Source organism: Rhipicephalus microplus, chromosome 5 (assembly GCF_043290135.1).
Source record: "Rhipicephalus microplus isolate Deutch F79 chromosome 5, USDA_Rmic, whole genome shotgun sequence".
Lineage (NCBI taxonomy): Eukaryota > Metazoa > Arthropoda > Arachnida > Ixodida > Ixodidae > Rhipicephalus > Rhipicephalus microplus.
Window position 1 is genome coordinate 137,956,448 of NC_134704.1, and position 24,354 is coordinate 137,980,801.

Below are 24,354 nucleotides of genomic sequence, written 5' to 3' on the forward strand. Positions count from 1 at the left end.
ACTAAGCCACCAAGCGCACGTCCTTCAACGTTCAAATGGCGAGGTGAATATGTAAACCACTCACTGATAGTGAAACCGATATCGGGGTAAATATCAACGTGTTTTCAGTATTACGGGCGAGATGGCGCAAAGACGCGATTAGTATAGGGAGCCTACATGACCGCCTCTCTAGCTCGGCACCGCGCTCGTCGCGACGCGCGCTCATACGTTCATCTCCCACGTGTATTTTGCCCGGCGGTGGGTACACCAATGTCACTTAGGTGATTTCAGGTCCGCTAACTCTTTCTGTTGAGCGCTTTGACGTCACTCCGCTTAGACAGCCATGTTTCACTGCACAGACGTGCCTACGCTTACTGTCGTCGCTCGTCAAACATAGATTGCCAAGTCTGGCGAATGTCTGCCTAGCGTGCAGGTGCACTTTTTGGCTCAGAAAGACCGTGTTTTAAAAGTGAAGCTCCTTGCAGGGGCCTTAAAACACTTTTTCAAGTAACCATGGAATGGAGTCGCTGGAAGAGCTCATTTTCTTATGAATTCAACGCCATAAAAATTTTAAGAATCCGTCTTGTACGAGCGAAGTTACAAATATTTGTCGCACGCTGCCAATGCAATCTCTCTTCTCTCGTCCCGACAAATGTGCTGGAAGTTACGCAGAGAGGGATGAAAGGGGTAAAAAATTACGTCACGCATGCCTCGTGACTTTCAGCACTTTTTCTTTTTTTTTTCCTTGAATGCACGGCTTTTTTAGTTTGATTGCGCGTGCACTCGCGGACATGTCACGGCCTTTCGCGGTGGTCTCTGTAACGACCGGGCGCGCCATATTCATATCAGCCAATTGCTGATAGATGGGTTTGCTACGTATAATTTTTGAGCAACTTCCGTCATTTGCCGAGAGAAGGAAACGCAAATTTTAGCTCACTTTGATAATTTATTGAGAATTCCAGGCCCCATGTAGCGCTGTAATATTCGGCTCGCGTGTGGTCAGGAACCTTTACTACGGATCGGCAGCGTTTTCTGACCAGGCTCAAAAAGTGTTGCAGAGCCCTTTTAAGGCACGGGCTGAGCGTCCCGTCGTAATAGTATGTAGCCAACCCTCGTTTGTTCTTGAACCGGTCTTAGGCGGCGGTACTTGTACATATAACAAAATGCATATGGTTTGATAGTAGAGGACGTTACTTGTAGTATGATAAATATAAAAATTACACCATATTTATGGAGTGAAATATGATGAGTGGGGCGAAGCGTCCATCGTTCCGGCCGTCAGCCCGTTCTTGCTTCCATCCATTCATGCGTCCGTCCATTAGTGCATTCGTCCATGCGTCTTTCCGTTCATTACCCGTCCGTGCGTCCATCTGTTCGTCCGTCGGTTCATTCGTTCGTCCGTCCGTGGACCCATGCCTCCATCCGTTTGGTGGTCCATCAGTCTGTTCGTTCATTCGTGCACCCGTCCATGCGTCTGTTCGTCCATTCATCCGTCCGTCCTCTCGTGCGTTCATCCGTGTGTCTGTTCGTTTGTGCGTCTGTCCCTGCGTTTGTTCATGCTGTATCAATGACGCATTACGCCGGGCGGCTGGTGGTGGAAAATTTCAATTTATTGAATGTGAGCTGGTCATATTTGCGCTGAAGGCGTGCGTATCATGTACAACTCTGAACAGTTCATGCGCATATTTTGCGCCACGTGCCACGTGTACAATACATTTTTTTAATGCGAAGCATTTCTAAGCGAACTTCGGCGACATTGAGCGTACTATCTATCTATCTATCTATCTATCTATCTATCTATCTATCTATCTATCTATCTATCTATCTATCTAACTATCTATCTATCTATCTATCTATCTATCTATCTATCTATCTATCTATCTATCTATCTTACCGCTTACGACTTTTAGCCCTCCTTTTCGACAATGACATCAATAAAAAACTTATTATGCCATAACATGAATGTATGTCGAACATAAGTGATTGTTCATAACATGAAAATTATGACTTTTATGTCTTGATTGTCAGGATTTACATTTCATGATCTTGCTGCTCTTGTGGTGGTTTTGTTCACACAACAATTAAGTTGCAAAACTGGTATGGTAGGACATGACTGCTTGGAGAACTCAAGCGACAGACCCTAACATGAGAATCGCGACATGCGTGTCATGTAGCAGCATGACTACATGCCGGGCTCATGATGTGCTCACGGCCATTTCACTAGCTTCACATATACCAAATTCAGGACTACGGGACGTGAATAGATTATGAAGGTATGTGACTGGTACAAACATGATAATCATCAGATGCGTTTTATGTCACAACATAACTACAGGCCACGCCCATGATGCGCTCGGAGCTGTTTCGCTAGTTTCACATGTTCCAAATTTGGTATTACGTGACGCGAACGGACAACTAAGGTAAGTGGCACGTCCAAGCATGATAATGACGACATGCGTGTCATGTAACAACATGACTACATGCGACACTCATAAAGCGCACACGGCCATTTCACTAGCTTCACATATGCCAAATTTGGTATTACGTCCCGTGAACGGATGACGAAGGCATGTGACTTGTGTGGACATGATAATCATTCATGATATGCGTGCCATGTAAGAACATGACTACATGCCACACTCGAGGCGCCATTACACTTTGACGTGACCCGGCGCGCGCGCGTGCCGGCGTTCGTTTCGTCGCGTCACGCCGGCGATGCCACGCCAGGCGCCGATCGCACTCCGCACTGCGTTGCTTTGACGCATACGTGTTTGAGTGCACACGGCGTCTCTCCATCACGAAGAAAGGCAGACGCAGTGCTGTCTGGGTAGAGCTGGGTAAAGTCCTTGGCGCGCAATGCAGCATGTTGCATTTCGCGGCGGTTGCCGCCGGGCCGCGCCGACAGACGCTGGTCGCGCTGGTCGCGCCTGCCGTCAGACTATAATGTGCTCACATTTTGCTGGAGACCGCCAGGGGGCTCGAAGTAGTGCAGACGCGCTCGCTTCGCGCTCTGGATTCTCATGATTTTTAGTGGTGTTTTTCCGTCTGCAACCACTCGAAAACGTTACTATCAGCTTCAAGAAGTTCCGAGGAACGCCTGGGCACCACTCAAGAGGATTTCTTGCCACTTGGAGGTGCCAAAGGACTTCAGAAAGCTCGTCACCCCTAGGACGCTCACCAAACGCTGACCTGGGGAGCCGCCGGCAGCTGCACCGACGCTGGGGACGCCCGCGTCGGAGCTTCATCCAGCTATGGCTCTCAACGCGGCGACCGACCAACAATACCACCTCCTAGACCAGGATGGTACAGCAGACGACCAAATGGATCAACTCCAGAGCGACCACGATACGGTGAGCCGAGACGCTATCGGCGCTCAATCGCATGCAGACGAGGACGCTAGCTGGCAGGCAGCAAAATCCACCAAAAAACGCAAGCAAGAGGCACTGGAGCGGAGACGCGGCGGCGCAGGGCTCCAGGACCAAGTTAAGACAGGCACGCCAACATTCAAGAAATTGCCAAAGCTACCGCCGTTGCCGAAGGACGATTACAAGATCGTCATTCGTCCAAACCAGGGCCTCCCGCTGAGAAACATTCTGACTCCTACGCTTGCGCAAGCAATCATTGAGGCATGCCAAGCTGGCATCAGAGATGACCATTTCATCCTTAGAATCAACCCAGGGTCAAACATAGCGATTCTGTCGACCAAATATGAGGAAGTGGCGGACAAAGTGCGTCTGATACGCGCCCTTGTGCTTAACGGCAGGGCTCACGCTGTCCGTGCATACGCCGCAAATGGAGACGATACTCTGAGAGGGGTGATTCACGGCGTACCGATGAACACCTCAACCGAAACTCTCATGGCGCACCTACGTGTCAGAACGCACGGTGTGGAGATCATCACTGACAGAATGATAGGCACAACGAAAAGCGCAGCCATTACATTTTTCGGTCCAACGCTACCTCGTACCGTCTACTATTACGGGGGTGAACTCCGCTGCTACCCCTTCCGACCTACGATTCAAGTCTGCAAGGTCTGCCGAGAAAAAGGACACCGCGCGGACGTTTGCCCGCATCCGGATCGCCCCATTTGCCGGCTGTGCGGACTGACTAATCCAACGGATGGACATCCGTGTTCTATCAGTTGCGCCTCGTGCGGGGAGGCTCACCCCACAGGAGATCCAACTTGCAAAAAAAGACTTAAGCCGCCGAAGCCTAAACAGCCGCAAGTACAAGCAGGCCACAGTGATAAGCTTCAACAGGGCACTAGCAACGACCCACCGAGGACCAAGAATCTCCGCTGGTTCTCCTCTGAAGAGGAAGAAAACGCCTACAAGTCAGCAGATGACAAGCAAAGATCCCGGTCGCGTTCACGGTCCCCGGGCAGAAAGCCGCACCCGCCATCCAAGAAGAGCGCGCCAGCACCGACTCAGCAGAACCTCCACCGCGGTCCTCCAGGAGGGGGAGCCAAAGGCAACGGCGGGGATCAAGGATGCACCCAACAGGCATCATCACTTCCGGTAAGCTGGGCGGAAGCCGTGGCTCCCAAGTCTGCATGTACTCCCCCCATCACACAAAACGTACACTATCAAGCAGTAATCGCTGAAAACAAACAGCTTGAGCAACGCCTTGACAAATACGAGAACAAAATAATGTGGCTCGAGAAACAGCTGGCCCAATTAATGGGAGCCACCCCGAAAACTATAGTCCAGGCCTCTCAAAATCAAACTAGCCACCCAAGCGAAAAGCTACGGGACAATGGGCACATCCAACCGCAATCGACACCACCACGAGATCCTGTAGCCAATATAGGAACAGAACAAACAGCGACAAACCCCACTTTACAACAACAACTGCAGCTAATGCAACAGCACATACTGCAGCAAACAGAAGCCCAAATGAAACAGTTCTTTGTCGAATTTCAAGACCTGAAGCGATACGTTCATGAAAGCCTCGACAAAGAAACGAAGCGTCGACGTAAGCAGAGCCAAACGCGGTCCCAGGAGTCCGACGCCAAAAGCATGCTTACCTCGGACGCTGAAAGCACACCCACCTCCTCGCATCATGGCAATTAACCGACGCATAGCAAACGAGAATCTCACTATATGGTCCTGGAACTGTCGTTCCCTGCACAACAAGCACGCTACATTCACTCTATACATAAAGGCGGCGCTGGTTCCTCCTGACGTAATCTGCTTGCAAGAGGTGGGAACTAGGCCTAAAACAGTTTCTGGCTACAAACTGTACATGGATCCAAATACACCTAAGATTACGACACTCGTCCGGAAAGAATTGGCAGCTACATGCATAACGGCACCGAACGAAGAGACGCAACACCTTATCGTAACGCTCTGGCCAGCGAAGAAAGGACGCCCCAGGCAGGTTATATGTAACATATATAGTCCCCCACAAGACAGAAAAGCAGAATTCAGCAATATCTTCCACTATTTGAACAACAAGCTTCAACCACGCGACCGCTTGATCATCACTGGGGACTTCAACGCTTGGCACACCACATGGGGTTATAGCGCAGACAGACCCAAAGGTACGCGACTTTTAGAAGCGATACAGCGCTACGACTACACACTCCTCACGACACCGGGCATACCGACCCGTATAGGAAACAGTGTCAACAGGGACACCACTCCCGACCTTACCGTAACCAACAATGCCGCGACCATGCGCTGGAGTGTGCTGGACGACAATCTGGGCAGCGATCACAATATTGTGCAAATAACATATGAAACAGCTCGACTGCGACGCCCGCTCGGAAAAGCCAGACTGACTAACTGGACTAAATATAGAGAGCAACAGGAAGTAGACGGGCCCAAGCCAACAACTATAGCCCAATGGACACAGTACATTAAGGGTCTCTATGACAAGAACACCAAGATATATCAAACAACTACCGACGCACCTGCCATTGACACCCACTTGACACATCTTTGGGAAGCTCGTCGAGGCCTCACGAAACGGTGGCGCCGACAAAAGCTAAATAAGAAACTCAGACTCCGTATAGCGAAAATCACGGAGGAAGTAAACGCATACTCAAAGGAACTTTACAACCACAACTGGCGCACCTTCTGCGATTCCTTAAAAGGCACATTAAGCACGAAAAAGACGTGGAACATCCTACGGAGTCTTTTGGATCCCTCTGCAACAAGAACCGAAACAAACGCTACCCTTCAACGGCTAGCTGGGGAATTTCAAGGTGATCCGGATCAGTTAATAGAAGAGCTGAAACAACGCTACACAGGAGAACGCAAGCGAAACGTTAGCCCAACACCCAGTCAAGAATACAATGGAGAACCCAACACTGAGCTCGACGCCCCCATAACCTTTGCTGAGGTTTATGCAGCGGCTCAAAGCTTCAAAAGAAATACAGTGCCCGGATTGGATGGCATTACAAATGCCATGGTACGGAACCTCAGCGATGAAGCATTACAAGCCATCACAGACCACTTTAATCAGGAAGTCTGGACACCGAGTGGAAAGATACCTGCAGAATGGACACTGGCACAGGTTGTACTCATACCTAAACCAGGCAAACGGCGAAGCCTTGATCAGCTACGACCAATTTCTTTAACGTCATGCATTGGCAAGCTCTTCGAAAAAGTTATACTCACTCGCCTTGAGCAATACACAGAAGAACGGGGGCTTCTACCAACATCTATGTACGGATTTAGGCGAGGAGTGTCTAACCAGGATATCTTCTTACTGCTCAAAGAGGAAGTGCTTAACCCAGCGCCAGGTAGTCTCAACAATCTACTCGTTGCACTCGACATCGAAAAAGCATTTGATAATATTGCGCACTCTACCATACTAGACGGTCTTGCAGCCATTGGATGCGGACAACGCATATACAAATATGCATCTGATTTTCTTGGAAATCGCAAGGCGCAGATTGGCATAGCTAGTACCAAATCATCACCATACAACCTCCCACTGAAAGGCACACCTCAGGGCTCCATCTTGTCTCCATTTTTATTCAATATCGGCCTCCGGAAACTAGTCCTCCAGCTGGAGACTGTACCAAACCTGGGCTGTGCCTTTTACGCGGACGATATTACGCTATGGGCAACAAAGGGCTCCTATGGAGAACGACAAGATGTACTGCAAACCGCTATAGACATGATTCAAGGCTACCTCACTGCTGCAGGCATGTCGTGCGCACCTAGCAAATCGGAATATTTGCAAATAAGACCCCCACGCACTCGGTTCAACCGTGCACCAGCGCTGCAGCTAGAAATTGCCGGACAGATCATCAACAGGACCCCAGTAGCTCGAATATTAGGCATGCACGTGCAAGAAAACAACAGCGTAAAGACTGCAATAGGCAAACTCAAACACACCGTAAAGAGTATTGCATCCCTTATAGCTAGAATTGCGCGAAGTAATGATGGGATGACAGAGGCCGACACGGTACGCCTTGTACAGGCCTTCGTTCTCAGCCGAGTCACGTTCGCTCTTCCCTTTCAATCAACACGCAAGCCCGAAATAGAGCAGATTGACAGACTCATCAGAATTTCGTACAAAGCAGCATTGCGACTTCCGAACAGCACAAGCACAGAAAAACTCATGGGACTCGGCATGCATAATACGTATGAAGAATTGGCCGCCGCCACGCTAATCGCACAGCGAGAACGACTCACCACTACGCTCCAGGGAAGAACACTGCTACAGAGGCTGGGATATCCTCTCACCCCTCAATATTGTGGCGATGAGACAGTCATTGCACCCAAGCAAATACGTGATCAAATAATCGTGGAACCAGTTCCAAAAAACATGCACCCGCTCTACAACAAAAAGCGCCGTCAAGCGCGAGCACGAAAACTCCTGCAGAGAAGTAGCGATCCAGACGCTTACTTTACCGACGTCAGTCTTTATCCCGCGCCACCACAAGGCTCCAGAAAACAAGCATATGCATTGGCAGTGACTAACCAAAGCAAAGTCGTGGCCTGCGCGTCCCTACGCACCAGATCAAGTGCCACCGCAGAGGCAGCAGCCATAGCCTTGGCAATCAGAGAAGCCGAAAGAAGGGGGCGCTCAGCGTATATTTTGACAGACTCACAAGCTGCATGTCGCTTATACCTTAGAGGCACACTTCCAAGGTGCGTCACTGATATTTTGGGGTCCATGTTGATGGAGGCACATGGCGTCACTTGGTGCCCAGGGCATGACGGCCTGGGGGGAAACGAGGAGGCAAACTGCGTAGCTCGCGGACTTACTGGCCGAGACGCAGGACTCTCCTCAGGACACCTCACAGGGCATCATGAAGAGCAAAGTGTAACAAGCAGGCAGATATTGGAAAACCAACGCCTTACAAGACGCACGTACGCCCCTCCACATCCGAACTTAAGCAGCCAACAAGCCCGGGATTGGCGCCGCCTCCAAACGAACACATACCCCCACATATCAAAACTACACGCAATTTTTCCACATATATACACAACAGGGGTATGCCCATGGTGTAGTAACCACACAGCCACACTTACACACATAACCTACCAATGTACCGAGCGGCCAGCCAATGCAGTATCTAGGTTGGTGCGCTCACTACAAACACTCACAACGTGGTCTTGGGAGGCACGGCTTTCCGGGCTGGCACTGGGGAGCCAACTGGTGACCCTAGACCAGGCCCGGCGAGCCGCTGTGGCCAGTGGGGCTCTACAAGAGGGCTCCACCCGGGATTAGTCACGTAATTTTAATTCTTCAATAAAGTTTATTCTCTCTCTCTCACATTTTGCGAGCGTAGCCTCACTGCGCGAAGCCTGCGCGCTCGTAAACTTTACGTCGGAGTATATCGGGCCCTTCATGATGCACTCGCGGCCGTTTCATTAGCTCCACATATACCAAATTCGGTGTTACGTGACGTTAATGTATGACGAAGGTATATGACTGGTGCAAGCATAATAATCATGACACGAGTGTCATGTAACAACATGACATTATACCAAGGTCATGATGCGCTTGCGGCCGTTTCGCAAGCTCCACACGTACCAAGTTTGGTATCACGTGACGTAATAGACAACAAAAGTAAATGACACGGCCAAGCATAATACTCATGATATGCGTGTCATGTAAGGCATGCCTACATGCTACGCTCATAGCGCATGTGCTCACGGTCATATTTTTAGCTCAACATATACCAAATTTGGTATTACGTCACGTTAATAAATAACGAAAGTAAAAGACACGTTCAAATATGATAACCATAACATGGAAGTCATATACGGCACAATTTACCTCCGCCTCGTAACATTGTGCTGATTTTAAAGTGACATATCAACCTTCCTCATTCGCGTTACGCATATCATCGATGCCCCCTTTACGTGGGATCTGCCAATTTTCTTCTTTCCAAATAAACCAGCAATCAATCAAACAAAAAATAATTAACAACAAAACTTCGCACCACCTGGGCTATATTACTACACTGTTAGTAATGTGTTAGTACAATGCTAGTGGTTTGTACCCAAAAACTCGCTTAACGAACTTGTTCAAGGTTACTTTCGTATCTTAAACGATTGGGTGCTCTAGGTTGACTATGTGATCTTTGTAGTGTTGAGACGTTCTTCATCGCCCAAGTTGAGGGCAACCATTGTTGTGCTGATGTACTTTCTCAGCTGCAGGGTGGCTCATCCTCATTGTCGTCTTCGCTGTCTTCTGAAAAGTTACACACAAAACGTTCCCTGGTCAGAAACAAATCTTTCTTGTTACGCCAGAGGATTCTCCTCTATTTTTTGACCCCATTGTAGACGAAGAAAGTGCTTAACAGTTCAAATGACGAAGCACTTTCTTCGTTTACCATGCAGCACCAACCAGCCCCACCAAGCACTTTGTTATAGACCACATTGCAAGATCTAGGTTGTGGGTAGTGTTCCACTACCCGCACTTTTGTGTCCTACGAACGTTTCATCACACGGACCACATCTCTGCGCTTCAGAGCTGACAAAGGACGCCTCTAGTTTTCTCTCTGGCGATGCTTGACAATTCGCAGACATGGATCGCCTCCGAGGTCAGGTACGCTTCTCCTCAGTTTTCTTCCCTGGAGAAGCTCCGCCGGTGCCGCACTGCCTTCCAGGTGTGCTGTCCTGTAAGCAAGCAAACCCAGCCAAAAGTCGCGCTTTGCTTCATCAGTTTTCTTTAAAGTCTGTTTTACTAATAGTACCCCTTTTTCTGCTAAACCGTTAGACTGCGGATAGCCAGGGCCAGAAGTGATATGCCGAAAGTCATACTATCGTGCGAAGGTGGCAAAAGACTTGCTCGAGAAAGGTGGTGTATTGTCGGAGAAAACCTCCATTGATATACCACATCTGGGGAAAAAGGCACTTGTCGCTTGGATATCCGTGAGAGCAGATGCATCTTTGAGCATTTCTACCTCAGAAAAGTTTGAAAATCCATCGTAGAAGCACAGGTAAGTCTTGCCGCCATAGTGGAAACTATCTATACCTACTCGGCACCATCCTTGCTCAGGTATCGGACGCATCCACAATGGTTCACGAGGCTGGCTGTAGTCGAATTTTCTGCCCACTGTTCACTTTTGTACAAAGTCTTGAATGTCTCGACTCTATTCCAGGCCAGAAAACGCTATCACGAGCACCACACGTGCACTTCGTGATGCCAAGAAGCCCTTGGTGAATTTTTTAAAGTATTTCATGCTTAATGCTAGAGGGAATCACAATTTTGCATCTTTTTAATAAAACACCTTGCACCTGGGAGAGCTCTCCGTTAAATGGTGTTAGCTGGCCATCGATTGGTGTGTTTTTTCCCAGACTTTCTATACCTTTTACCAGATATTTATTTTTGTCTCTTCGGCAAGTCGCTCTTAGGTCCACTTGATGACCCAGGATGCAAGCATGCTCACGGCGTGTACCTCTGCATCGGTGGCATCGTTGTTGCAGTTGACAGTCACCCGGGATAGCATGTCGGCTAACAGGAGGTGTTTCCCTCAATAATCGTAATTTCCAAGTCGTATCGGAGTAGACAAAAAAAAAGTTGAAGCCTTGGTGGCATATCTCCGATTGCTTTTTGAGAGAAATCGTTATCAGTGGGCGGTGGTTTGTTTCCACGATAATCTTCCTACCGTATGTGAAATGCTGAAATCTTGCGCACCCATACACAATAACCATGGCTTCCTTTTCAATTTGCGAGAACCTTTGTTCGCATTCGTCAAGCGAGTTTAACGCGCATGCAACAGGCTTCCACTTGTTGTTTTACACTGTAGCAAGGCAGCACCTACTCCGTTTTGCGACGCGTCACATGACACGTTGGTGTCCTTTTTTTGGGTGAAACAGTGATAGCCAAGGCTGGCGACACATGCAATCACACAGCATCGGCTATTCTCTAGTGTGGTGTATTATCCCTTCAAATTCTGTGTCGTGCCTTAAGAAGCTCCGCAGCAGTACCGTTTTCTCGGCCAGAGACGGCAAGAACTTACTGAAATAGTTTGCGACGCCCAGCATTTTTTGAATTGCTTGTTTGTCCTTTTTCTTTGGCATTTGCGTCCTGCCCTACACCTGATTAGGATTTCGTCTGATGCCCTTGGAGCTAATTACGTCACCTAGGAATTTTATTTCCTTGACACAAAGTGCACACTTGGTCGCGCTAAAAGTCAGTCCGGCTTATTCTTCTGCTCTAAAGGCAGACTTCGGCAGTTGATCGTACTCCTGTATTGACGAGCTCCAGATTATTACGTCAACAACGTATGTCTTGCACATTTTCAAACAATTCATTCGAAGCTTTTTGGAAGCCTCCCATGCTGAAGAAATACTGAACTGTAGCCTCAAGAAGTGGTATCGCCCAAAAGGCGTTGCAAACGTTAAACGTTTGAAGTTTTTTTATCCAGTGGTATCTGGTGGAAACCAGCATTAGCATCGAGGCGAGTGAGTACTTTTGCACCGGCTAGTTCCGCTTCTATGTCCTCGACAGTGTTCCCTTCTATGTCCTCGATAGTGTTTACATTTGATAGTGTTCCCTTTTTATGCACTCGTTAATCTTCCTCAAATTCATGCATACCGGAGGCTTTCCATCCTTCTTACGTACTAGCACGCGAGGACTCACCCAATCTGTCGGCTCGGCCACCCTTGGAATGATGCCGCGTCGTTCCATACGTTCCAGCTCTTTACGCAGCGGTTCTCAAAAGGCTAGTGGAACCCGCCGCGCTGGTTGGACCACCGGAACAGCAACAGAGTACCATGTGGTAGCAGCGCTTGCCTCATCCCATGCCACTGAAAAGGTGTTGAAATTCCTCCACTCTTCTTTCGCATGGCTTTTTTCCACACTGTGCACTGAGCGTGAAAGCAGTTGAAGGTGTTCACAAGCTTGCAGTCCAAAAATTGCTTGACCTTTACGTATACGACGAAGAATCGGTGGAATGCGGTGTGCCCGTTGAGTGTCACATCCATGATCATGGTGCCGCAGTGTTTGATTTTGTTGCCGCCGTAGAAACGTGGTATTGACCCCTTGGACTTTAGTGATGGTTTTGGCTGCATGCTAATGACGAAACCCAGAGGAATATTGTTTGCTTGGGAGCTGATGTCGACTTCAAATCTTACTGACATGTTGCCAACGTTCGCGCGAACAAGCGAGTCCCGGCCGCTGACCTTGCTTTTGAAGGACACATTCAACACGTCAAAGCATTCTGTATTGCCAGTGAGCTCGTTAACTTGACTTTTTACATTGCAGCAAATTGCAAAGTGGTTCATCCGCTGGCAGTAGCGGCAACACTCTAAGCCAAAAATGGCCAAAATGGGAGCAACGGCTGTTTTTACTCCTTCAGACCGACTGTTACTCTCCGAAAAGACCAAGCGGAACAAGATGGCCGACATGTTCGAGAATGGGGGAGCAACTGTATTCATCCTAAGTTTGTAAGGAAGCAACGGAAGGAGGAACCGCTGTAAATGCTCTCGTCACGCAACGGTTACTCCCCGGCAGGACACCGCACACAAATATGCATGCCGCCCACATTGATATTTATGGGCCAGATTATTGTTTGTTCTGTGTGCCAAACTTCACCAAGCCAAAACAGTGATTTATTTTAGCATCCGTAGATAATAAGATAGCAGCGCTGGCTGAACACAGGAGGCCTGAGAATACAGTACGGCAAATACCTAACACACGCAGCAGCAGAATGGAGAGTTGGCACGTCAAAGCGGACCGAATGCCGAAACACGTGCAAAACAACGATAAAAAAAGCCTAGACACGCCGTTCGTCCGCGAAGTAAGGGCGTCAAAGTCGATCAAGCACCGAAACACGTGCATAAGGAGCCCCCCCCCGCCCAGATATATCGGAAAAGAAAAAAAAAAGCGGACCCAGACGCGCTTCTCATCAGCCATACACTTAGTACCACGCTTCACCGTGTAGTTTGAGGGCAGAATGACAAATCTGCGCCATCTGCGCCCGCACGACAAAAGTGGCGCTGGTGTAGCAAACGATGTAAGTTACAAAGTAATTTTTATTCAGTGTTTATGTTGACTAGCACTAAATAAAAATTACACTCAACTTTTTATATTTATTTATGAGTTTTAGTGTACCTCAGTTTTTTAGTTTTTTTTATAATTGTAATAGGAGAACACACTGAAATTATTGCGCTGACGCCTGTGCTGCCACTGCTGGACGTTTTTTTTTTCGGCGCAACTAGGTTCCCGTTCGCACTACTTACTCATTTTCATATGGTCTGTGGTTGGCGAGCACATGGACGGGCGAGCTTGTGAGCTATGTTTTGATCGTGTGTGTGTGCCGCAGATTTGCGTTTCTGCTTATTCGTGATGAAGGTTAGTGTATATTTATCTTTATGGAGCGCGAAGTAGTTGTGGATTTTGCTGCTGGGTGGAACAAACACATCGTAAACACGTCTTCAGCTATCTGCAAGCCTGTTCGCTCGTCGGACAAAGGACCGAGCATGCATCAGCATGCAGGTGAGTGGCATTTCCAGCAACATTTAATGCTCTTACAATACATTGTTGAGTGGTTGCGCTATTGAAAGAGAAATGATTTGCTCTTATTCACCGTATCCATTGCTAGCCGTATCGGACTAAATTACCTCTATTACCGCCTGCATACCCTCTTGCTTCCCCTGTCACCACTGCAGTGCCAGTGTACTTTTGCAGTTAAAAGTTCATTTCCGCAACACTACCTCGCTTGAAAAAACATTGGGGCGGGGTTGTAGCTGCATTCATACTGGCACTTTTCTACCATTGGCTTTATGTAATGTTAACGGCTGAGTGTTGGGGCCTTGGGCCGCATTTTTTAGAGATGTAAAGTGTATGTAAATCAGTAAGTGAACAAATCATTGTCGCATCACTTCACTGGCATAGCCAGGCGGTTGCGCACAAAATTTTTTTAGGCCGGGCGTAGGGAGCCCAAATTGGCGACCATATTCGCTTGCCCGGCCTATTCAGATAAGCGGACCCCCCCCCCCCCCTCCCCGCACGCCTAAAAAAAAAAAATCTGCCCACATCACTGCGTCACTTGCTTCACCTCTGCGCTGAACGTACTATTTTATAAGCGCACCATCAAGCGAGCAGTTTACATATTGACAGAACAATTGGAGGAGGAATGACCCAAATCTTTCAGATTTCTTTAGTGATGTAAAACCTTAGCAAAACTGAATATTGTAAAAAACAATCATAAATGCTGTATGTTCTTGTTAGCGCTGTCATTATTCTGCATCATGAATTCTTTATGCGCTGTGAAAACTTGGCATGCCGTTGAAGTCACATATCGACGTTAATACCAATCGACGAAAATTTCGACAACCTCAATAACGCCGTTTGGGATTTGCCGCATGCACATAATTCGGCTGATTCCCACTTGGCTGTTCTTAACCTGACTTCACTGCTACCAAATGAAACAATATTTGATGCATGTCTTTTACTTTTTTTTCAGGGATATGACACAAATTTGGTTATACTGCAGATAAAGATGCTCCCAACGATGCTAAAGTACAGAAAGCAAGTGAATTTTGGTAAGTGCAGACTTTTTGTACTACGTATATGAAACCATCGCTTTTTAGGGGCAAACTGTGCATGTGTTGGCCAGAGAATAGTTCATTTTGCCACATGGTTACACTGGCACTGACAATTCGACATGGCTCCGCTGGCCCGTGTGTGTGCTCACACTGTTACCGTTAAGATAAAATGTTTATGTTTTCATTGCAGGGATTGCTGTTTGTACTAAAAAGCCAACTGCCAAGATTTGTTTACGCTGGTACTCCTAAAAGTATGCTTTCCCTATTTACATGGATTTTGGCTTGCACAAAGCATAACACTTGGGCCTAGATTCACAAAGCTCTCCATGCGCAGGCCTTCATAACAGCGTTTCTTGACTTGCCTTTACCCTGTTTTCTGCAGATGTTTCGTGGGTTTAAAAGTGCCACAGCATGTTGACCTCCCCCACTCTGAAATATTCGCGTTCAAAGTTCCGCAAGAGTGGGCTTAACTTTCTTGTGCACCTCTTTGCTAGTCCAAGATACTGAAGTGTTATGCTCTTACTAGAGGTGGCAGTGTTTCTAATGTTTGTATTTCCATCACATTGACCAAGCATGCGATCTTGGCTTGACTGGTAGCACATCCTCAACAAATGTCTTTTTGGCACATGTAGAAGGCAGTACAAAATAAATAGGCAGACATTCACACCGGGAGCTATCTTCTAATAATGCTTTTTTTGGAAACCACGAAGCGCTTATTCTAATTTGTCTAACAGAGGAGTAACCTGTTTGGCTGTGAGCCAACAAGACGTTGAACTAATAAAAGCTTCACATCTTGTTGCTCTCAGATATATATGTATTGGCAAGCTATCTGTGACACTGTCAAACAAAGAATCAGAATATCTGTGCATGCCTTAAGATATATTGCTTCGTTTACATATCTCGTGGCTGTGACTCGTCAACCGAGTGAACAAATGCGCCCTAGTTTTCTAAATTTAAAGCATTTTTTAAAGGTAGCACGGTCTACATTTATTTGTCTATAGTTTTGTCCAGCCGTTTGCGTCAGGTACAAAGAAATATACTGAAGATTATCATGTAGCCTCTGCAAATGGTTGCTTTCAAGCAGGCTTTGCATGCTTGGCTTGTGCCTACAGGTATTGCACAATTCAAGACGCAGCAGCGTATGATAGAACAGTAGAATCGAGAGCAACTATGTGCACGAGCTAAATAAGTATTTTAATATGAGCAGACAGTACGTGTTATTTGCCACACACATGACCTCATTTAGAATGCCCATTGGTGACTGGGCTCATAGAAATGTAACTCAGCTGTGTATAGGAAACAAGTTAACTGAACCTAAGGGTATCTTTAACTGCTACAAATATGCCTTGTTGAGGTGCTGCACATATTCTTTCAGAATATTGCTGTCTGAGACATCATGTGAAGAGCGTCTACCACATCAGCATTTATATGGCTTGCCAAGTAACGTTTGGCCGAACCTTCCTTTTTTTCACATTTCGTTTTGTAGTAGACATCCTAGAATGTAAGCGCTGCTTCAGTGTGTGTGACTCATTGTTATGAATTGATTCTGGCATGTTTAACCTCACACTTCCATTTTTTTCTTGCAGCAATGAGATGCTTCACATATGCCTGCGGTGACGTTCTGCTGCGCTAGCCTGATGGAAACACCAGCTGCGAAACTTGAGTTCTTCAGAATTGGAGAAGTTGCCCTTCTCTCACCAATGATGACACAGACTGCCCTATGCTAGAAATTCAAGATTGTTTTTCCACGGATGACGCAGAAAACCTTTGATGTATTATGGTGTTTGTTTAGTGCTGGCTGTGTTGTGGCGAAGTCTACTTTTACGTGTGGTCACACGTCGCCTCATAAAAAGAACAATAAAGCATTTATTTTATTTTCAATATTGTCCACTTTTTGTGTTAGAAGCACCCAAGCAGTGCTCTTCCAAGGAGCTCTCGCCATGTGTTAAGCGTGTGACAAGCATACTCGAGATAAATACTCATTTCCCCTAGGAGTAACTGGAAGCATGTGCAGTTGGTTTTCAGAGAGTAACTGCAAACACGTGGGAGGAACGGTAAAGAGTAACTGTTGCTCTTAGAAGAGCAACTGGTGGGAGTAAGGGTTGGTCGGCAGGGAGCAACTGGTGGGAGTAACTGTTGGTCTGCAGGGAGGAACTGGAAGGAGTAACTGTTCATCCCCCGAAGGAGGAACTGAAAGGAGAGCAACGGTTCCTCCCTCTGCAGTTACTCCTTTTAGGAGAGTAATGGGAGTGGCAATGCAATTGCTCCCTGAAAGGAGCAACCCCTATACCTCTGTTGCTCCGTTTTGGCTTAGAGTGAAGTACAGCCGCGGCCACGGTTGTGTAGAGCGCGCGAGGAGCCGGTTTTCACTCCGCGGAGCAAAACCTCGAGGCATTTTCGGCCTCTGAAGTGCTGTTTCAGAAGCTTGTGCAGCCTAGCTATAGGCTGACTACATTAGAGCCCAAAACAGCGTCGAGGTTTCGTCCGACGGAGCGAAAACTGGCTCCTCGTGCGCTCTACACAGGAGTGGCCGCGGCTGTACGCCCGCGGACGCAGGACACTTTCTTGGCGCGTGTGTTCGTGCGCATCTGGGACCTATGTCGTCTGGTGGCTTCATTTCGTCGCTGTTTCTTTGACTTTGTCCGTGATGGTGGCTTCTTGGCACGGAAAACTTCCGAATCAGATGTACTTGATGGTCTCGTCGCCATAGTTCTTGCTGCGCTGCTGTTGCTTCTGCAGCCTTGCAATTCCGTTGCGCTTTCTGTAGCGCAAGATTCGTGCTTCTCAGCAGCTTCTCTCGTACTTTTTCTTTTTCTATGAAAAAACAATGTGATCCCGGATCATCGAGTTTCGCAGGTATTTAATGTTACACAGACGAGCTTGCTTCTTCAAGTTTCACACGAAGTACTCAGAAGGTTCGCCTGGCTCTTGAATTCGTTTCCTAAACAAGTAGCGTTCGTATGTCTCATTGCTCTGGCTCTGACAACACTCGTCAAACTTCTTAACTAGCGTAACGTAACTGGTGCTGAGTTTGCCTTCCAAAAAAAAAAACAAAGGCGTCGAATACCTTTATGGCTTCTTCGCCTGCAGTTGTAAGCAGCAACACAGTCTTCGTCTCCTCTGGTCGTGATTGCTCGGATGGTTCGATAGCTGTCAAGAATAGCTCAAATTTCTGCTTGAACCATGGCCTGCTCTTGCCTATGTCTCCTGTGAAGCGTACTGCATCTGGTGGTCGAACAAATTTCATCCCTACTGCACGGCTTGCCGTCGGCGCTGATGTACGGGGCAGTGGGTGCGCATTACTTCTGACACCATGTGTCAATTAGGCAATACGCCTGGTAGCCGGTGGTGGAAAAGCTCCTTTTATTGAGCGTTAGCCGGTTATATATGCGCTGAATGCATGCGAATCATTTACATCTCTTAACAGTTCATGCGCATATCTTGTGCCACGTGCTACGTGTGCGATACACATGCGTCCATTCGTTCATCCGCCCGTCCATGTGTCCGTCCCTGCGATCATCCGTGCGCCTGTCCGTCCGCAGGTGCGTCCGCAGGTCCGTCCTTTCATGCGTCAAACAGACAGCCAGACGACGGACGGTTATGGCCAGCGGGTTTTCCGCGGTTTTCCAAAAAAAAAGTACGATACGCGCTAGGTAGCGGCAGCTCGCGTTCAAAGACATAACCACGATGTACGAGTGCGCAAGAAAATAGGGTAAACGTCAAACAAAGCCGTTGGCGATCGCGTGTTTGTCGTTGGCACCATACGCCAGAGGGCTTTGTGTAGTAAAATAGAAGCCATTCTGACGCGCACGCACATTCAGAAGGTTGGCGGGTGAACAGGGTTGCAGAGCGGCGTGCGCGAAAGGCGGCGGCGGCTCGCGCTCGAAGACAGAACCCCATTGCGTGAGTGCGCGAGACAGAAGTGTGTCGTAAAGCTGCGCGATGGCGCTCGGCGTACGAGAACGGCAGGCCGAAGCGGTGCAGCAGCAGCGTGCGCACCCGGATTCGCTCCACTCTCCAATATTCAACCAATGGATATGCTGTCATTTACTCTGTGCCCGTAAATTGCAGCGCGGATATGTGATGCGCTTGCAAATCCGAGTGATGCTGCATGGCGAATTGTCGCGGTGAATTCACCGAAGTTGCAAGTGTTCTCATGTTGTAAGTTAGACAATAAAAATCAAACATATTAATATTAGTGACATACACACGCGTTGTCACTCCTCTAAATGCGCGAGTAACCAATGGCACGGCTGAATTATGGTAAAAACGATCTGCAGTGCTCTTCTCCCTCTTAATGATTCACTTCGTGCTGATGCTTGCATTTTTTTCTGGCTCTTATTTGAAGCTTTGACACCCCTTCTGAATAACCGCTCTAAACGCAATAGGTGTGCGAAGTCAATGACATCGGAGTATTACAACATAAAACTACAAAAAAATTTTTAAGTTGCATGAAGAGCGCTGATCACTCTGCCGCTGTGGTCTAATGGCCAAGGAACCCGGATGCTGACCTGCAGATTGCGGGATCGAATCCCGGCTGCAACGGCTGCATTTCCGACGGAGGCGAAAATGTTGTAGGCCTGTGTGCTCAGGTTTGGGTAAACGTTAAAGAACCCCAGGTGGTCGAAATCTCCGGAGCCCTTCACTGCGGCGTTTCTCTTAATCATATTTTGGTTTTGAGACGTTAAACCCCACAAATCAATCAATCACTGAAGAGTGCTCGTCGGTAAATTGTTTGCAGAATGCCACACACTTGTGGGGGAACTATTGCTACTAAATATCGTATGGCTCACAATAATTCATTATGATGAAGGAGAGGCCGCACCCTACACTGTACCTGCTTCTCATGTGTCTTCATGCACTTTTCATCGTAAATTGTGTACCTCAACGAACCCCTTTTCAATGATCTCAAATGTATACAGGCTTTCAAGACTTTTCAGCGTTCGGGCACTTCAGTAATGATGCCTGTGCCTGCACCCTTTAGAGGTATGTCTTTTTGCCAGGGGAACTTTTTTTTTATTTGAGAAAGCCGTTACTCAGAAGGCTAGGACAGGATCAGATACAGTGCGCTTTATGGAATATAATTGAATCAGCGTAGACTTCCAGTCTTTTTTTGTATTTTTGCTGCCCGAAGACGTTTTTTGTTCGCTACAATAGATTCGACATATGCCTTGTTAGCCTGATCTTATAAATAATGTTTGATGGGCGCTTGATCTTGCTTTTATTGGCCTAGAAATTTCAGCCTTCAAAAAAAAAAAACCGACGCGAGAGGAACTCTGAAGGTTCGTTAACCTTTTTTTTCTCGCACAATTTTCTCTCGTATACCTCTTCATTCCCTCAGTGTTCAAAAAAAAAAAAACCATACCGGCTCCCGCTGCACCAGCCTACACAATTGCTCATGTGTTCAGATGATATCAGTTTTTGTCAGTTTTTTAAACGCGTTCGCTTTCATCATTGCATCTCGAAGTCTATTTTCCTATTTCTTTTTTTTTACATTCGACATGATTTGATGTGGTCTGCTCGTAGCAATAATCGTGGTAAATCAAAATGTGTTCAGCTTTTGTACAATTTTTTCAAGCCTAACAAGATAATACCGATTGCGCAATTAACTTATGGTATGACCTGTAGCCAGAAACTTCAAGAGTGCCTGCTCTGAGCATAGAAAATAGGATAGTGTGACCTGCACTGAATCAACCATATCAACTTCGCGAGTCGTTTGTTGGTTGTACGTAAATTTGTTGCGTTCGTTTGACATTCATGTCTAAATGAACAACATAAAAGTAATTGTTTTGTTTTTCACCGGGAATCTGATTGGTTGAGTGATTGATTGGTATGTGGGGAATAACGACTCAATATTAATAAATGATTATGAGAGACGCCGTAGTGGAGGGCTCCGGAAATTTTGACCACCTGGGGTTCTCTAACGTACACCCGAATCTGTGCACACCGGCCTACAGCCTAACCGAGAACCTGTTCTCAGGGTTATGATTCGATTGGGCTAAATGTAGTCGCAAATTAAAAGACCAGAAGTCCTCAGTGAAACCAGAGATCCTCCAGACCCTACACGACGACATGACGGCTGGACACCTCGGTGTTCCCCGTACACTCGCAAAAATACAGGAAAAGTACTGCTGGCCATAGCTTACCACTGAAGCCGCTCCTTATTTAAAGACATGCCGAGACTGTCAACGAAGAAAGGCACCGCCGACAAGACCAGCAGGCCTTCTTCAGCCGATCAAACAGCTTCACCAAATTTTCCAGCGAATCAGCATGGACCTATGGCAATGACGCTTGACGCCATGGACCTGCTGAGGTCATTTCTTATGTCGACTTGAGGGAATAAATGAATCGTCGTAGCTACCAAGTACCGACTATACTGCTCGCGATGCGCCAAAACAGGGCCCTTACCCCTCGGCAGTGCCACCAATGTAGCGAAGTTCTTCATTGAAGACAGTGTCCTGCGTCCTGGTGCACCAGTGGTCTTTATCACCTACTGGGGTATGGCCTTTTCTGTGAAGCTAACTCGGGCGATCTTGAGATACTGCCAGACAAGCCACCGCCGGACCACCGTCTGTACCGCCAAAATAAAATTGTCTCACTGAGTGTTTAAACATGAACTACTGTCGACATGCTGGGCAGGTACATCGACTTCAAGCGGGAGACGTTGGATGCCACCTTACTGTACGTGGCCTTCACTTACAACACGCCCGTAGAAGGAACTACGCAGGTCCCGCCATACAACTTAATGAACGGCAGGAGGCCGGCAACGATGCGTGACGCCTTGTTACCAAACATCAGGGACGAGAAAAACATTGACGTCACCTCCTACCTGCATTGCGCTGCATAAGCCCGGAAACTCGCCAGCCTACGCATCAAGACTTAAGAGATGACTATTAACCACCACTACATTCTTCGACGAAGCTTCGTGCAATATCAGTGTGGCAACCATGTTTGAGTGTCGACGTCGACAGGCCAACGGGGACTCTAACAAAAAACTTCTTCGGCGATACCTCCAGCAATACAAAGATTTTTGACATCTAGGTGCTCTAGATAATGAGGTTGTCCCGGAAGGCGTTACGAACTCTCAATGGCACCGTGCGTGACCTGAAGTGATCCATGTCGCTCGCTTCAAACCATGCTACACGCGTTGGCGAACCTCCGGACTGCGCTTAATAGAATGACATGTGAAAGGCTTTATTTAAAACCTGCAGATTAGCAGCTGGACCTAGGGCACCCGTGTGGTCGCGGTAAGGTTTAGCTTTTCAGGCGCTTCCCGGGCCTGCTGGGTGGTCCGAATTTCCTATTCAAATTCTGAGCTAGCCAGAGCCTCAAGCCAACGCGTCTCAAGCAGGTCCGTGTTTTGGCGATTGAAAATCCGTGTAGTGTGTGGGCATTTCCAAAGAATGTGTTCTACGTCTGCGCTTTCGCGTGTACATATGATACAGCCAGCGTCGGGGAGTCGCCTGGGGCATATGCGGTTGAGTTGAACTAGATTTTGAAATGTTCTCGTTGGTAGGCGTCTCGAGTCTACTTCTTGTGACCTATCTAGTTTAAGTTGGAGCTAATGATGTATCTTCCTCTGTTTTTTGTATAGTGAGCCAATATGTTGTGAAAGGTGAGAAGCTGATCCTTATCATCAAATTCAAGATTGGTCCCCCTGGGGGTCTGAGATGGGTGTTCCCAGCCTGAGTTCATGCGTGGCAAAGTGGGCCTTCTCTTTCATGTTTAGGGGGTCTTGAGATCCTCTTCATCTTCGCCCATGTGCTCCACAATTCATTTCAAGTACCTAGGTGTATAGCTTCCGTTCACCAAGTCCTCTGCCTTACTGTTAAAGATTCTTGCCGCTTCAATGGAGATCCACCCTCTCATGTAGTTGTGTAGTCTTGTGTGTTGTGTACTTTATTATTTTACTTTCTTGCTTCACTGTTGTTATTTTTATTCTTGCATGCACTTTCTCCCTGTGTTCTGTTTTAAGACTCGGGATGATGATTGTTAAATGGGGGCATTGTGACGTGTGTTTCTTAGTTTTCACTTCTCTTCTATTCAATGTTTTTGCCACAAAGACTGTCAGCAATGTCCATCGCGAACCATGCCTTATTTTTCGAGACACTTCACAACTATTGTAGATAATTTTGTCATGATTTCGCGCAGGACATGAACACTGCAATTTATTCTATAGAGCTTGTGCGACAACCAGTGATAAGACTGAAACATTCGATGATACACGTATTATTACCGCCGCACTTCGCCGCTTGTGAGGTTATCAACGGCTGACGCTCGGTTCACCGCTATCAGTGCTATTGTGTTTTGCTGTAACCTTACTTTCCCAATACAGTTAGAAGCACTCTGCACTTAGATTAAGTTATTTAGAATATCCGTGCCTGACTGTTATATAGTCCTCCAGATGGTCGGCTTCAAGTTCGGTAAAATAATGTTTCACCTTGAAGACGTCGACTACTCCCTACGCCCCTGTCGCTTCCACGTGACAATATAATGGTGATTTTATGCATACGTAACCAACAACGTAATCACAAGTACTCGAAATCAAACGAAAAGCAGTCTAAATTAGCTTTAGTTTCGATCGTCGGGTGACACCACGTTGGTTTCGTTCCTGTTTTTTTTTTTTGTTTTTCGTATCGGGTTGGTGCTTACCTTGCACATATCTTTTTTATTTATTTCTTGAAACGCTGTATCCCAACTCCTGACGGCAAGTCGGGCACTGCAGCTGGAACGTATAGCATTAGGTGTGACAGCACCCAGTCTTTGTTGAAAGAACTAAATTCTTTGAATAAGTGACCTCTATCAATTGCGAAAATCTGAGATTCATGGCTCAAAAGGAAAGCTCGGTGATTCCACGAGAGATCAACATGGGCCCAAAAGTTGATATTTTAGATTTCATTGAGTATTCATATATTTCGTGCATCTCTCACCAGGTAGCCCGAAAGTAAACTTCGTTTTATTATTAACGGCATAACTTACGAGAAAAAAGATATCAAACTTCACCAACACGGAGGCACCGATTTCGTCCCCTGTCATTTTCGAAAATTGCAGATGCTATAAAAAGACAAATATTTTGGTTTCAAGGAAGATAATTTTTACCTGAAATGCGTGTATAATGAAGAAAGAATTCATAGGGTTTCAAGTTTGTAGACCTTAAGTAAATAGCTTTTAAAAATGTCTAATTTTGTGACTGTTTAAAACTGGTTATATATCCCCATTTTTTACCGCCAAAAGTATTGCAAGCAGCGTTTTCAAACTTGGCACATTTTAAGTATATAGTGTGTTCATTAGGTACATAAATTATTGCTGCCGTAGGGCAAATGTAAATGTTTATATATTGCCTCAAAATTCCCTTATTGGCAAAAGTGTTCTCCAGTGAAATTTGAATAATAAAAAACATCTTCAATTT